Source organism: Lagopus leucura, unplaced genomic scaffold, assembly GCF_019238085.1.
Source record: "Lagopus leucura isolate 7727_CA_CO unplaced genomic scaffold, USGS_WTPT01 Super-Scaffold_702, whole genome shotgun sequence".
In the NCBI taxonomy this organism is placed as follows: Eukaryota; Metazoa; Chordata; class Aves; order Galliformes; family Phasianidae; genus Lagopus; species Lagopus leucura.
This window is the reverse complement of record NW_024962254.1, coordinates 1,369,458-1,382,853: the sequence shown is the minus strand read 5'-3', so window position 1 is coordinate 1,382,853 and position 13,396 is coordinate 1,369,458. Positions and strand designations below refer to the sequence as shown.

At 46.0% G+C, this 13,396-nt stretch overlaps 1 protein-coding gene across 2 annotated transcripts in view; it reads left to right on the top strand.

Moving 5' to 3' along the window:
* The window catches only part of GAB2 (GRB2 associated binding protein 2), a 92,327-nt gene that overhangs the window by 60,620 nt on the left and 18,311 nt on the right, over nucleotides 1-13,396 (top strand). The window lies entirely within an intron of this gene.

Genomic DNA, 13,396 nt, shown 5'->3' with positions numbered 1-13,396 from the left:
TCCCTCTCTGAGAAGCAAACGTGGCATGGGTTTAGTCTCCGCTAGTCATCAAAGGACATGTTTCACTGTTAGTCCATGCTTGCAATCACTTTAAGCCACTTTAAGAGGCTGAATTGAATTCTTACAGTTAAGCATTAAAAGCAAAACAAAAAAAAAAATTAAAAAAAACTTTTTTGATGTTATGGAACTCAAATGCTGTTGGCTGTGGAGTCTCCATCCTTGGAGATACTCAAATCCCAATTGGACTCAGTCTTAAGCTGCTATAGTTCCCCCTGCATTGAGCAGGAGGTTGGGCTAGACCATGAGGAACAGATGCAATCAATCAAAAGGCATCTGATGTAATTAAAGGAGGAAGGGAGTAAGTTTTTCAGTCAGAGGGTGGTGAAGCACTGGAACAGGTTGCCCAAGGAGGTTGTGAATGCCCCATCCCTAGAGGCATTCAAGACCCCATATAGCAGGGAGATTGAAACTAGATGATCATTGTGGTCCTTTTCAACCCAGGCCATTCTATGATTCTATGATTTTATGATCTTCAGCAGTCTGTTCCCTCCTCAGGTATTCTTTGCTTCTTGCATTTATGTGAACTAACACTGCAGGGAAATATCAGACTTCAGAGTATGGTGAGGAGGAGGGACATCTTAGCAATTGCAGCAGGTAAAACTGGTGTTAGCGTTGCCTCAAAGGTGGAAGGGCAGAGCGTGAGATAAGCACTGCCCAGCAGAGCCCATATCTTAGCATGTTGTTTGATAACCCTTGGTGCTGGCTAAGTCCAGACTCCTGTTTTCTTACCTTTTTTACTCTCTGTGATGGCCCTACTAGTCTTACAGCTGCTCTGAGTCAGGTGGGGAAGCTCTTACACATCTCAGCCCTTGCTGGGGGTTCAGCTCCCTTTTGTACTTCATGGGTCACTGTCATATGCATCTGCCTTGTTTGCACATCTGATTGACTGCCGCCCTTTGTCTCTTTGTTAGGGTAGAAAACAACATTTCACCTAAAAAATTTCATCCTGTGTTCCTCTAGCTGCACATGACCAAATTCCTTCCTGGCCAGTGCAGCTGCTGCTTGGCAATTTTTGGTCTGATTGCCTCCATCATTTCACTGCCAAATATATAAACTGCCCCTGTTCTTGTACACTGTTGCTTCTGAAAGTAAACTGGAGTTGAGTGACTCACTGCATTTGCTATTTTTTCGTAACTGACAACAGATCCCCTTTTTGAAGCATTGGGCAGGCGTTGGGTGTGCACTCAGGCACTTGCAAATTCTTCATCACATGCAAAAGTGAAGAGAATGGTTACTGCCCTGCCAGTGGCCCCATCCTCACCTTCATTCTCTGGCAGGTCACCCATTCTGCTGAGTACCACCTTGTCTGACATTGGGATCTGTGCAAACCATTCCCTCAAGCTTGCATATACTTTGCACAGGCTCAACCTTGACGTAAAGCCTTTATGATGGTAATTATTTTTGCTGGCTTGCCATAATAGTTCAAATTGCTCTCAAATGAGTCATGATAAAGTCTTTCAAATATCCACTTGAAATCCATAAAATCCACGCTGAGTCTTTTTGCCAGCTGATGGTTGCTTCTATGATTAGTGTTAGAGTCAAAACTTGGTCACGTGCCACCCTCCTCTCTTCTAGAGGTTCACCTCAAAACAGTTCTTGATGGAGAAGACTTCCTTTTAATATCTCTGTCCCAATACTTTGACTCCAAATGTTTTTACTCATCCCCAAACTTCATTCCATGTCTCTGAGAATGGGGTGTTGTCATTTGTGATTTTGTGACTTGAAGCTCAAGTTTATTACTTTTACTTTTCTTTGTCACTATCATCAACTCCTGAAGGTTTGCCATCCTGCTGGCTCTTTTGTGATGCTCCAGAAACTCAGTCTCACCATTTCCGCTACTTTCAAGAGGAGCTCAGAATATGAGCATGTGAATGCTTTGAATTTCTTTGGTGTGTCAGAAGGACTATCCTCTCCCATGTCCGTCATCCATGTTTCCATGCAGATGGGTCCATGATGTCCTTCCTGAGTTCTAGCCCTATGCAAACAGTGCTTCTTGCAGTAAAACATCCACCAATGTGCCTCAGTAATGGAAACACAGGCTGCTAGAGGGTGTCTCAGTGCTATTTGAAGGGAGGCCCAGCTCTGTGCTCATAGACCTGAATAATAGAATCATTAAGGTTGGAAAGACCACTAAGATCATGTAGTGCAACCATCAACCCATCACCACCACTACAGAGGGGTTCATTTTGCAGATGGACTGGCTTGAAGAATTAATACTTCCATCAGTGCAAACACTTCCACAGCTACATTAGATAAGTTAAAGTATTTGCTTTAATAAGGGTTGTAAATGATGAAGTGAGGTGTAAGTCAGTTCTTCCTGAGGTACATTGCTGCATGACTGATCACTGTGAAGTTCTCAGCTTTCTCTGAAGAGTCTGGAGATGGAAAGCTGAAGCAGTCTGCTATGGTCTGCTCCTAGTAACTCCTGCATTCCTGTGGTCGCAGCCAAAATCCATTATATCATGGCTTGTTCCTCCCAGCATCTGTGGACAAAAACAGTTCCAATGCACCGCGTATTTGTTGCCAAGCCATATTTTATCTCATGAGTGAAGGACTGATAGGGACGGTGTATCACCCGTGGTGATAGGGATAAGAGGGACACGAGTTACTGGATTAAACCCAGATCTGCTTCAACAGCCACCTATTTAGAGTGTGGTTTTTCCCAGAGGTGGTAAAAATTCACTGTGTTCCTTTTCTCTTGAATTCATTTTCGTCTGTTCTCAGCATCTATTTTGACTCATGCATTTTCATTCTCAATTGAAATGGATTTTAAAAAAAAAAAAAAGAGTTTCACTGAGAATTGTGCTTTCACCTTGCACACAGCAGGGTTTGAAACTGGATGGTCTTTAAGGTCCCGTCCAATCCAAGCCTTTCTAAGACTCTGTAATCTGGAAAGTGCATAGCAGTGGTTTTCAGTCAAAGCAGTCAAGAGGTCTCCCCTCTTGAATCAAAACTCTGACCTTCTCCCCTTCCTTTAGAATTCACTTATATTCTTTACAGGTTTCTTGTAATTTCTGGCTGCGGATGATGCCTTGTCAAGCTCCTGTTTTGATGAAATGGGATGTTCCAGCTGGAGGATGTCAGAACATTTTCAACTGGCCCTAAGCCAAACATGAAGCACGGGAGCTGCAATGGGCCTAAGCCAGTCTATGATTCTATGAGGATTTGGGTCCAGGTGTTGGTACCATCTGCAGCGTGCACAAGGACAGTCACGGCCATAGAGGTGATAATGTAATCTGGCTTTTCTAGGTGTTAGGGACAGGCTCACAGCACTTCACGAGCTGTGTTTGAATGAGAAAGTGGAGGGAGAAGAGCTGCTCAATAAGGAGAGTGCATGAGATGGTTCCCATCCCATAAGAGAATGCCAGGGGAGACAGAATTTACTCCAGTGCTGAGATACTGCAGAATGTTTTGCTCCTGAGTCAGATGAGATTGTCCATGTGGAAATGTTCATGCCCAGAAACAAGAATTGCAAGAGCACAACATAGAGATGAAGTAATGGTTACCAAAGTCCAGCAGGATGTTAAATGCAGCAGAATTCAGGAATCCAGCCACTCCTGGAATTCCTTCAACTATCCAAGCTCCTGCTTGGGGTGGTCCCGAAGGGGACAGGGATGAGGATGATCCTAACCCAAAGGCACTTCTAGGAGAGGCTGCTGGCCATGTGCTTCTGAGCATGAATACTCCTCTAATGTATTGCTGCGCTGCTTTCAGCCCACGCCAGTACTTGCCTTTGGCACAAGCCCTGCTCCCAGTCCCTGCCAAACCAGTACAGATGTTTTAACACCCACCGGAGCCCAGATAATTACTAACAGAGCTGGGAGACTGGTTGGGGTTGTTTTCTTTTCATTGACTGAACTTTCAGTCATTCTTAAGTGAGACGCTTCTGACATTGCTTTCAAAGACATTTTTGTGGGCCACATTGCTAATATTCATTTCATTAAGGGAATGCCAAAAAGCCCCAACCATAATGAGGATCCCACCATTTACATAACAGTGACCACAGAGTGAAACAAGTGCAGGGAAGACAGGTGGAGCAGCAGGAATAACATTTTGATGGGAAATGAGCTGGTTTCTATTCAGTGGCTTTTTAGCCATGGCAAGGCAAAGCTTGGCTCTTTTTCAAATGGTTTTGGGGAGTGTTTTCATTGGGATGAGACATGGTGAGCAGTGACCAGAGGATGCAGCAGACTGTCCCATTCCTAGATCCTGGTGAGAGATGGCGCTCATTGAGGGCAGCTTGTGAGCAGAGCAGAGCAGATGGAGGAGGGAAGCCAGCAGTGAACACCTTGTTCCTTGTCTGTGCTTCTATATCCCTAAAATACAGGAGGTTGGCCCATGACCAGGAGCTATACTGCCCTGCACCATTTGCAAACAGTCAGGTTGGAATTTAACGAATACGAATCATGAATGAAACCTCCTGTCAAATACATCTCCCTGGGGCCATTTAGAAGATATCAGTAGGAAGGAGGGCCAAGAAAGTCCCCCCAATTCTCATGGCTACACAGACTCCATGTCTTCTCACTGTTTTTCCATCAGCACACTTTGAGACCCTCCTGCAGAAGCAGGTTTGCTTTCCCATGCCATTCATTATCCCAGCTGTTTGGGTTACAGATCGTAGAATCATTATGGTTGGAAATGACCAGTAAGATCAACTAGATGGGCACAAACCCACCAGCCATGGCTGGATCAAGCCATCTTCATGTCTACAAGCTTTGCTGTGAAATTCCTCACTCACCATGTCCAGCCATGAAGATTTTCATCTGACATTTTGTTTCCAGTTGCTGTGGAGACCGATTTAAATGAAACTCTAGTATTTTGAAGTAGAATATGATTATAAGACATTTGCAATGCAAGGTCCCAGGTTAATAGCATTAGCATATTATTTGAGTATGGCGATGTGTAGGGAATAAATTCTAAGTCCTTTTAGCCATCATTTCATATTAAAAGAAGAGGGAAGGAAAAATCTGGTACTGAATCTTTATCTGGTACTGAATCTTTTCTGTGACTGAACTCACCATCTCTGCATGCATAAAGCTTTGGGGGTCACAGGCATTTATAACCTGATGGCAATGAGAGTCGCTCCCCAGAAGAGATCTTTTCTTTCTCCACCTCCACTGAGCATTAATCGACTGCATAATGGGCAGGATTCTCATTATTAATGATGGATAGAGGGATGTAAGATGTTTTTTTAAGCAGAGTGACTTTTGCTGGAGCACCGGTGGTGCAGGGTCCCTTTAGTGTTGTGCAAGGTGCAGTCCTCCCAACGCGTGCAGGGATTTTATTCTTTCTGTTTTGCTCCCAGCTCATCTTAGTGATGGATTTGCCTTCAGGACCTGTTTGGATGGTTCTGATGTGTGTACAGGGTAAGTCAGTAGCCCTTAAATAAGAAAAATGCCATGCAACAGCTCGGCAAAATGCTTGTTCTGAGTGCTAATGCTACATCCCTGAGAAAGGAAGTCCTGAGTCTTCAACAGTAACTTCCAGGGAGAGCAACTGGACAACAAAGAGCTGAACTTCCAGCAGGAAAAAAAAAAGAACCAAGGGAAAAGTTCACCTCATTTTTGAGTCTCTATCCCTACAGACATAGGGATTTTCAGGGATGAAATGCCCCCTGCTCACACTGACCCCGCTCTCTGGTTCAGGGACTCTGTGTTGCAGCTGTGCAGGTGAATGACTCTGGGGGTCTCCTCTTTTTGCTTTTTGAAGTTGATACGGCTGTCATTCCCTGGGCTGGGAGCTCCTGAAGCCATTCAAGAAATCTGGGGCTGTCCCACATTCCCATGCCCATCATCTCTCCTACACCTTGTGCTGCGTCCATCATTTTAACCCAAAAACACCACCTGGGAAGCAAAGATAACACTAATCCTTGTTGCAGGAAAAAAAAACCTATTTTTTTTTTCCAAACTCGTGCATTTTGGTCCCGCTCATGGATGTGAATGTAGCAAGGGAAGAAAAGAGAGGAGAAATTTGGGGATCCCCTTTCTGTTCCCATCACCTCTTTGCTCAGCAATCGCAAAACAGATCTTTAACAGCACTGCTGTTTTATTGACTCTCCAGCAAACCAGGAGTTAGAGTGTTTCTCCCCCAAGGTAAGGAGAGAGAAATAAATTACTTCTGTAAAGAGCCAGGAATGGCAGTTCTTCTATAATACAGAGTGCAAATATTTGGGCCTCTTGTGCGCTCCATTGAATAGAAATGGCACTAAATCATGCATAAGTAAAGCAGGTTCACATTTCCTCGTAACAGAAGTTTTTCTCTGCTCTCCTGGAGCATTAAAGACCTGCGCTGCAGTCTCCATAAAAAGGGCTATAAAATTTCAAGCAGGCCATTAGGAGGAAGCCCTGGCTGGGATTGGGCTGGGTTTCCATTCTTGGGAAGAGAGAAGTGCAAGCAAGGAGAGTCATCTGCATTCTGCTCAATAGAGCATGAAGAAATTTGTTCAACACTGGAAAGTCTCAGTCCCTCACTTTTTCAGCAGGCAGGAGGGAAGGTTCCTGGGGTCCCACAAGGAGCAGAGCAGAGCCCTTCCCCTGGGGAGGAGCAGCCCCAGCACAAAACTGGGCACCCAGGTGGGGGCAGCTCTGCAGGAATAGGCCTGGGGGTCCTGGAAGGCACTATGTGGAACATAGCCCAGCAGCGTGCTCTCACTGCTAAGAAGAGAAACGGTGTCCTGGGCTGTATCAGGCAAAGCAGCAGCAGATGGATGGAGGTGATCGGTGCAGCCCAGAGGTCCCAGGACACAGCCTGGAGCCCAGGAGGTCCCTCAGGACCAGGCTGCACTGCTGTGTGCAGTGAGCAGAGAGGGGCTGGGGGCTGCTTCTGGGGGAGCTCCTGAAGCCTTGGATGTGGTGCTGGGCAGCCTGCTCCGAGTGTCCCTGCTGGGGCATGGCTGGGACCCTCAGGTGCCTCCAGCCTCAGCCAGCTGATGATGCTGTGATGCTTCTCTCCTGAGACCGCTTTGTGTTTTATAGAGTTATAGCTGAGCACCCTTGCCCTTTCCCCTCCATTCTTTCTTGTTTTCCCTTTCATCCCCCGTCGGCTTGTTTTTGCAGTGGCAGAGGTGATGATTCCTGAAAGGTCAGAGGCATGAATGGAGCCAACCCCATCCCACTCTGCTGCCTGGTGCTGTCCTTCCTTTAGGTCATCGTCCCCCAGTGGGGCTCTCAGATAAGGCTGCCCCAGGTGGGATGCTGAAGGTCACACATAAATCAGAGCTGCAAGGCGCCCACGTTCGCCTGCTGTTATCTCCAGCACCGAAGCACTTCTACCAAAAACAAACAGCAGCATGGGGAGCCCTCCAAATATTGACACAAAAGGATTTGCTCTTTAAAGGGTGTCCGCTCTATGCAGGGTGTGCTGATACGATGCACAGCCAGCTTGGTGCTGCCAAGGGTGTTCCCCAGGGTTCTGGGGGATTTTCTGTGGGCTCTCAGCGACAAACATCACTGTTTTTGTCACAGCCCCTCTCCCTCCTGCCCCTTTGTCCTTCAGCGAATTGATTTCTGTTCTGATAGCTAAGATATATAGCGGTTTGGGTCCAGGATAGAATCATAGAATCATAGAATCACCAAGGTTGGAAAAGACCTAAAAGCTCATCCAGTCCAACTGTTCACCTGTTCCCAATAGCTCCCACTAAACCATGTCCCTCAACACAACATCCAGCCTTTCCTTGAACACCCCCAGGGTCAGTAATCTGATTTGGCCCCTTTTCCTCTCCTTCTCTCACCAGCAGTGGGATACTTCCCCTTGTTCCTGTGCCCCTACAAGGCAAAGACTGGTGAAAGCACCTGCATTCACCCCATTTTTTTGGTGATTTTTGCAAATACAAGCAGATCTCTGGCTTTAACAGTCAGAGACAATGCAATTTATTTCCAATGATGTTTGACTGACAGTTTCTCCCATCACCTCTTGCTACAGCAATTCTTCCAATCCTGCATTGGATGCTTGGCTAATTGGTGGTTTTAACCGTTGTCAGTAGAGAAAGCCTAAGGGGAGCAGCCTGGGCTAAAAATCACTTTGATGGCTGAAATGGAATAAAAGTAACCATGCTTTTAGTCCCTCCGTGCAGCAGATCACTGTCTGTAAATTGGACATACTCCTCTTTTCTTTAGGCAGTCTGTCCTGCATGATTTCTCAAAAGCAAATCATGGAATCATAGAATCATTAGGATTGGAAAAGGCCACTAGGATCAAGTCCAACCCTACCCATCACACCATGCCCACTTAAAATGTCCCTCAGTGCCACATATCCATGGCTCTTGAACACCTCCAAGGACGGTGACTTCACCACCTCCCTCTGGCCTTTGCCAATGCACCACCACACTTTGAGAAGTTTTTGCTGAGCAGCAATCTGAACGTCCACAGGTGCAACTTAAGGCAGAAATCACAGAACTCATCTGGAAAGGAAAAGCTGAGGAACCCAGTGTCACTTTAGTTCACATCTTTTCTCTCTTCTGCAGAGGAGGATGCCCCATAATGAGCGTTACCTTGTCCCATCCTTACAGTGAGGAGCTCTGCACCCTCTTTGTGACGCCCCAAATTTGGGCAATACTTATTATTATGGTAACAGTGCCCTCTTCTGCAGCAGCTTGATGGGGGAGATGCCCGAACCTCATGCCCTTCCCCACTAACCTGCTGGAGGAAAACTTTAGCATGACACCCTGCATACCCTCAGGCCAACAATTTGATTTTTCCAGATGCCATCCAACTCCAAAATCTGGGGCAGTAAGACTTCCCAGGGTACCACAGCATCCCAGGGCATCCTGGCAGCACAGCACCCTCCACCATGACTCAACGGATGTGCTGTTTGCTCTGTCCTTGCCAGGAGAAGCATGCAGCCTTGTTTTGATATTTTTTAAAAAGAGATATATATATATATATATTTTATTTTATTTTATTTTATTTTATTTTATTTTATTTTATTTTATTTTATTTTATTTTCAAGTGGTGAGCTAGCAGCAAGGGCAGAGGCACAAGCAGATCCCCTTGGGGTTTTGTGCCCCCCCCCCGGGGGTTGTTTTTTTGGTAATAAAGGATGGAGCTGCTCCAAACAGTGTATGAGCATGCATCTCTGCCCTTCCTAGGGATTATTTCTAGTTGATTTCTGTATTCCTTCCTAAAAATAAAGCTTTAGCCAGAAGTTTTAGCAGGCCAAAAGTCAGTGGCACAGTCCAAGGGTTTGTAGTTTCCCATTGCAGAGGGATGGTGCATCTAAAATGCCATTACCAGCTGAAATGATGGAGCTTAGAGTCCAGTGTATGACACACCGTTGCCCAGAGAGGCATTTTTTTGTGTTTTTTTTTCACAAAGCAGGCCAAGAGTTCCCTTACTTGCAAGGGCACCTGGACTGACAAGGGTCCCTTCCCCCTCTAATGGTTCTATGACTCTATTCTGTGATTCTGTGATTCACCCTGGCCAGCATGGTGTGTGCATCACAGGGAACTTGGGGGGGAAAAAAAAGCTAACCTGGCACCCTGCTGCAGCCATCAGGGAAAGTGCAGAATTGAACTGCAACTGAAAACCATCGTCTTCCTGACTGCATCTTTTCCACTTGGTGGTTAGGGAGCTGAAGCTGCAGCCTCTGCCACAGTGAAAAGAAAAAAGCCATTGTGAACAGCAATTTCCAAAAGAGCCCGAGTAATTATTGCACTCAGATAAGCCCAGGAACACTGTGTAAAGAGATGTGCACACTGCAATAGCCGAGTGCTGGAAGCGAGGGAGTTCAGAGCTGTCAGCAATGAGGAAAACGGCGCTTCTGGGGATCGAAAATGTTCATGAAAAATTCCTGGCTCCCAGCCTACTCAGTGCCGTTGCAGTCATGTGTTTTTCCTTCAGGGACAGAGTCCCAGTGAGGATTTTCTTTCCCTTTGCTGCAACATGTGGCCAAAAAGGCACATCTAAACCTGGACCGGAGAGCACCAAGCCTTCTGCTGACCAAAACGTGCCTGGCATCGTGGTGTTTTGCTTCTGGCTCTCCTCTTGTAGGGAGAGGTGTAGCATCTGTAGCACAAACCCAAGAACTCTGCATGCAAGCTGTGCTGCTGACATCAAGATTTACGCTGTGGCTGTCCAACACCACTTCTTCCAGGCTGTGAGAGTCCAATTCCCCAAACTCAGAGGAACACAGGCCAGGAAACATGGGGTTAAGATGACACTTCCCACATGGCCCCACTCCATAATCTTAACCCTGCCCCCCTAGGGAATGGCCATTGGAACGGCATCTCATCCTTCCTTGGCTCAATTTGATGCATTCCCTAAACATAAACTCAAGACATCAACATCGAGCCAAGGGATTTGGAAGTTTCATCCATACTGCAAAATAAATGAGGGCCATGGACTTATCTTTGTCCCCAGGGCAGATGGTGTTAATGAAAGAGCTTCACTCTTTTTGGGTCCTGACCAGAGTGAGTTGAGTGTCACTGGTTGTGTCGTGGGTGAAACCAATGCCCAGAGGCATCCAGGTGGGACCACCAGACATAGAATCATAGAATCATTAAGGTTAGAAAACACCTCTAAAATCATCATGGCCCCAACCCAACCCCACCATGCCCACTGAACCGTGTCCCTCAGTGCCACATCCCCATGCTTCTTGAACACCACCACAGACTCCACCACCTCTCTCCATGGGCAGCCTGTACCAACGCCTTACCACTCTTTCTGAGAAGATTTTTTTCCTGCTACACAACCCGAATTGATGTTCTCAAAGTGCTGAGCGTGGACCAAGCACATGAGCACAAATATCTTGACCTTTAGCACATGCTAGTCATCAAGTCCTATTTTGCTACCTTAGTTACCTTTTTTTCTCCTTTCCTACCTCAAGCACGACACACCATCAATGTGTGACATGGGGTCACGAGCTGCCCTTTCTTTTTTAATGCAAAAAAAAAAAGATAAAAAATACATAAAAGAAGAAAAAAGCAACAACCATCTTAGCATCTGCAGTAGCAGAATTTATCTTCCTAGCCCTTGCAATCCCCTCCCAGGCTAGTGAAACCATCCATCTCTCACCTGCTATTAGAGAGCTCATGTCACAGCCCTAATGGAGTACGTGAGTCCTGGATTCACTCTCACTGATGCTCTCAGGCTCTGGGTCACTGTGGAAAGCAGGCTGGGAAATCATTTTGAAAATCAATGCAGCCATCAATAGAGTGACTTCCCCTGGGGAAGCAGAGGTGCTTTCACTGGGCTTTGCCACTTGCTTTCTCCCCTCCATCTCCCGTTTCATTTTACACCATTGAAGTGATAGAGATAACCTCCATGTAATTAATCCTGCTTCTAGGAGCCACTGTTCTCTCCAATCTCCCCAAATTGAGCTGATTCTTTGGAAAAGTCACCTGGTGGTGCAGGATTTGATGGGTTACTCCGCGTGTTGTGATTCTGATATGCTGTCCCTCATGGTGATGCCAAGAACTGTCTCCTCAGACCAGCCCCAACTGTACCCTTGAGTTGTGGCAATACAAGAAAATCTCTGCAATTCCTGACTCCTGGGTGTATTTTCAGGTTGGACATCAGGAAAATCTTCTCCAAAAGAGTGGTCAGGTGCTGGAACAGACTGCCCAGGGAGGCGGTGGAGTCACCGTCCTTGGAGATGTTCAAGAAACATTAGATGTTGTACTGAGGGACATGGTGAAAGTGAAAAATCTTGATGATAGGTGGATGATTGGACTGGATGATCTTGGGGAGGTCTTTTCCAACCTCAGTGATTCAGTGATTCTATGATTTTAGCTTGCTGAGGCTTTGCCATGGCATGAGAACTGCAGAGCCTGCAGGGATAGCGATGGACAATTGATCAAAGACCCAGCCCATCACCGTTCATGATTATCTCCAGATGGGGACAGGAACCCAACATTCCATCCTCACACCATCTTGGCCAAAGCCCAGTTTCGTGGACAATTTCCAGCCACGATTCAGGAGGCAGCAGGACTGTGGTGCTGTTCCCAAGGGGTATTTTGGGTGCAGTCACCCTAATTTGGATAGGAACATGGCTGTGGGTTCCACTGTGTTGATTGACTTCAGAGCACTTGTTATGGAGCTAGCATTTGAGACTCAGAGATTTCTGGAGACTCCCTTTCCAATGGAGGTATGTCCTCGCTGCAACAGGATAATTATTTAATAAGAATAAGGGTGAAGTTGTTGTTTTGTCTAAGGACACCAGAGTAGCCACTTACTCCCATGAAAAGCACTGAGGAATCTCTAATGACCATGCAAAGAAGACGGGAATTGGAGTTTTAAGCTCTCATCCCCCACCATTAATGTCAGTGTTCTGTATTGATCCTTCTTCTGTTTAACACAAACCAAACAATAGAGTCAAGCCACACTCTTTGGCTTTTATTAATGTACTTTTTCTGCATAGGGTGAAGTTTGCAGCATTGCTGGGGAAAAAAATGGAGCATCGGCGAGCAAGTGGCAGACAGATCGATGAGGCATCTTGACGCAATTCAAAAGGCAGTGAAAAATCACCCCATGCACTGCAGCTCCTTGTCTGAGCTACAGTGGGCATTTTGTGGGGAAAGGGTCAAGGATTTGAGAGAAGAAATGGAGGAAAAGGGATCAGAAACCTGGAAAATCCTCCATCTCCATTGTGTTGATTCTTTAAGTGTTTCTGAAGCTGAAGCTCATGGTAGAGAAGATGTGGGAGCAGTTCCTAAATCAGTGTTTGCCCAAGGGAAGAGGGCTTTTCTTCATTAGCGTCTGGGATATTTTTTTTGCATTTTGCATCAGCACCAAATAAATGTGAATCAGAGCTATAAAATGGGTGACCTCAGCACCACACGAGTGTTTTACACACCAGGAGTGTGGAAAGGAGACCACTGTCTCTTCTGCAGCTGGAGATGGAACAACTTTCCCAAATTTTTTTGCAGCATGCTGGTTTGGGGATTTTCTTTTTTAATGACATTTTCAGCTTGGCTGTAAAAATTCATTTCTGATTCAAATTCCTGGAGTTTCCCAGGAGGGCTGGAGTAGCTGGGTGATTACTCTTGACCTCTGGGACATCCTCGTTTGAAACATATTTAATAGTTTTTGTTGTATTTCTTCTTCAGCAAGGGGAAGGGACATTGGTTGTTGGGTGCACATCCTGCTTTAGAGACATAAAATGTCAGAAGCTCTTCCTAAGTCATGGAATTAATAGAGAACTTGGGAACGTGGGAATATGTTCCAGCTCTGCTGTCACTGGGTCCATTCACATGGGGTGGGAACCCCATGCCTCAGTTTACCCCAGTGCAGGACAGCAGTGATGTCCTCACACAGAGGTATGGAGGTGACTTGAATCATGTCTCTTAAACCTCCCACAGGAAGTCTCTAAGGAGAAACAGCAGCAGAAACTATGGTGTTAA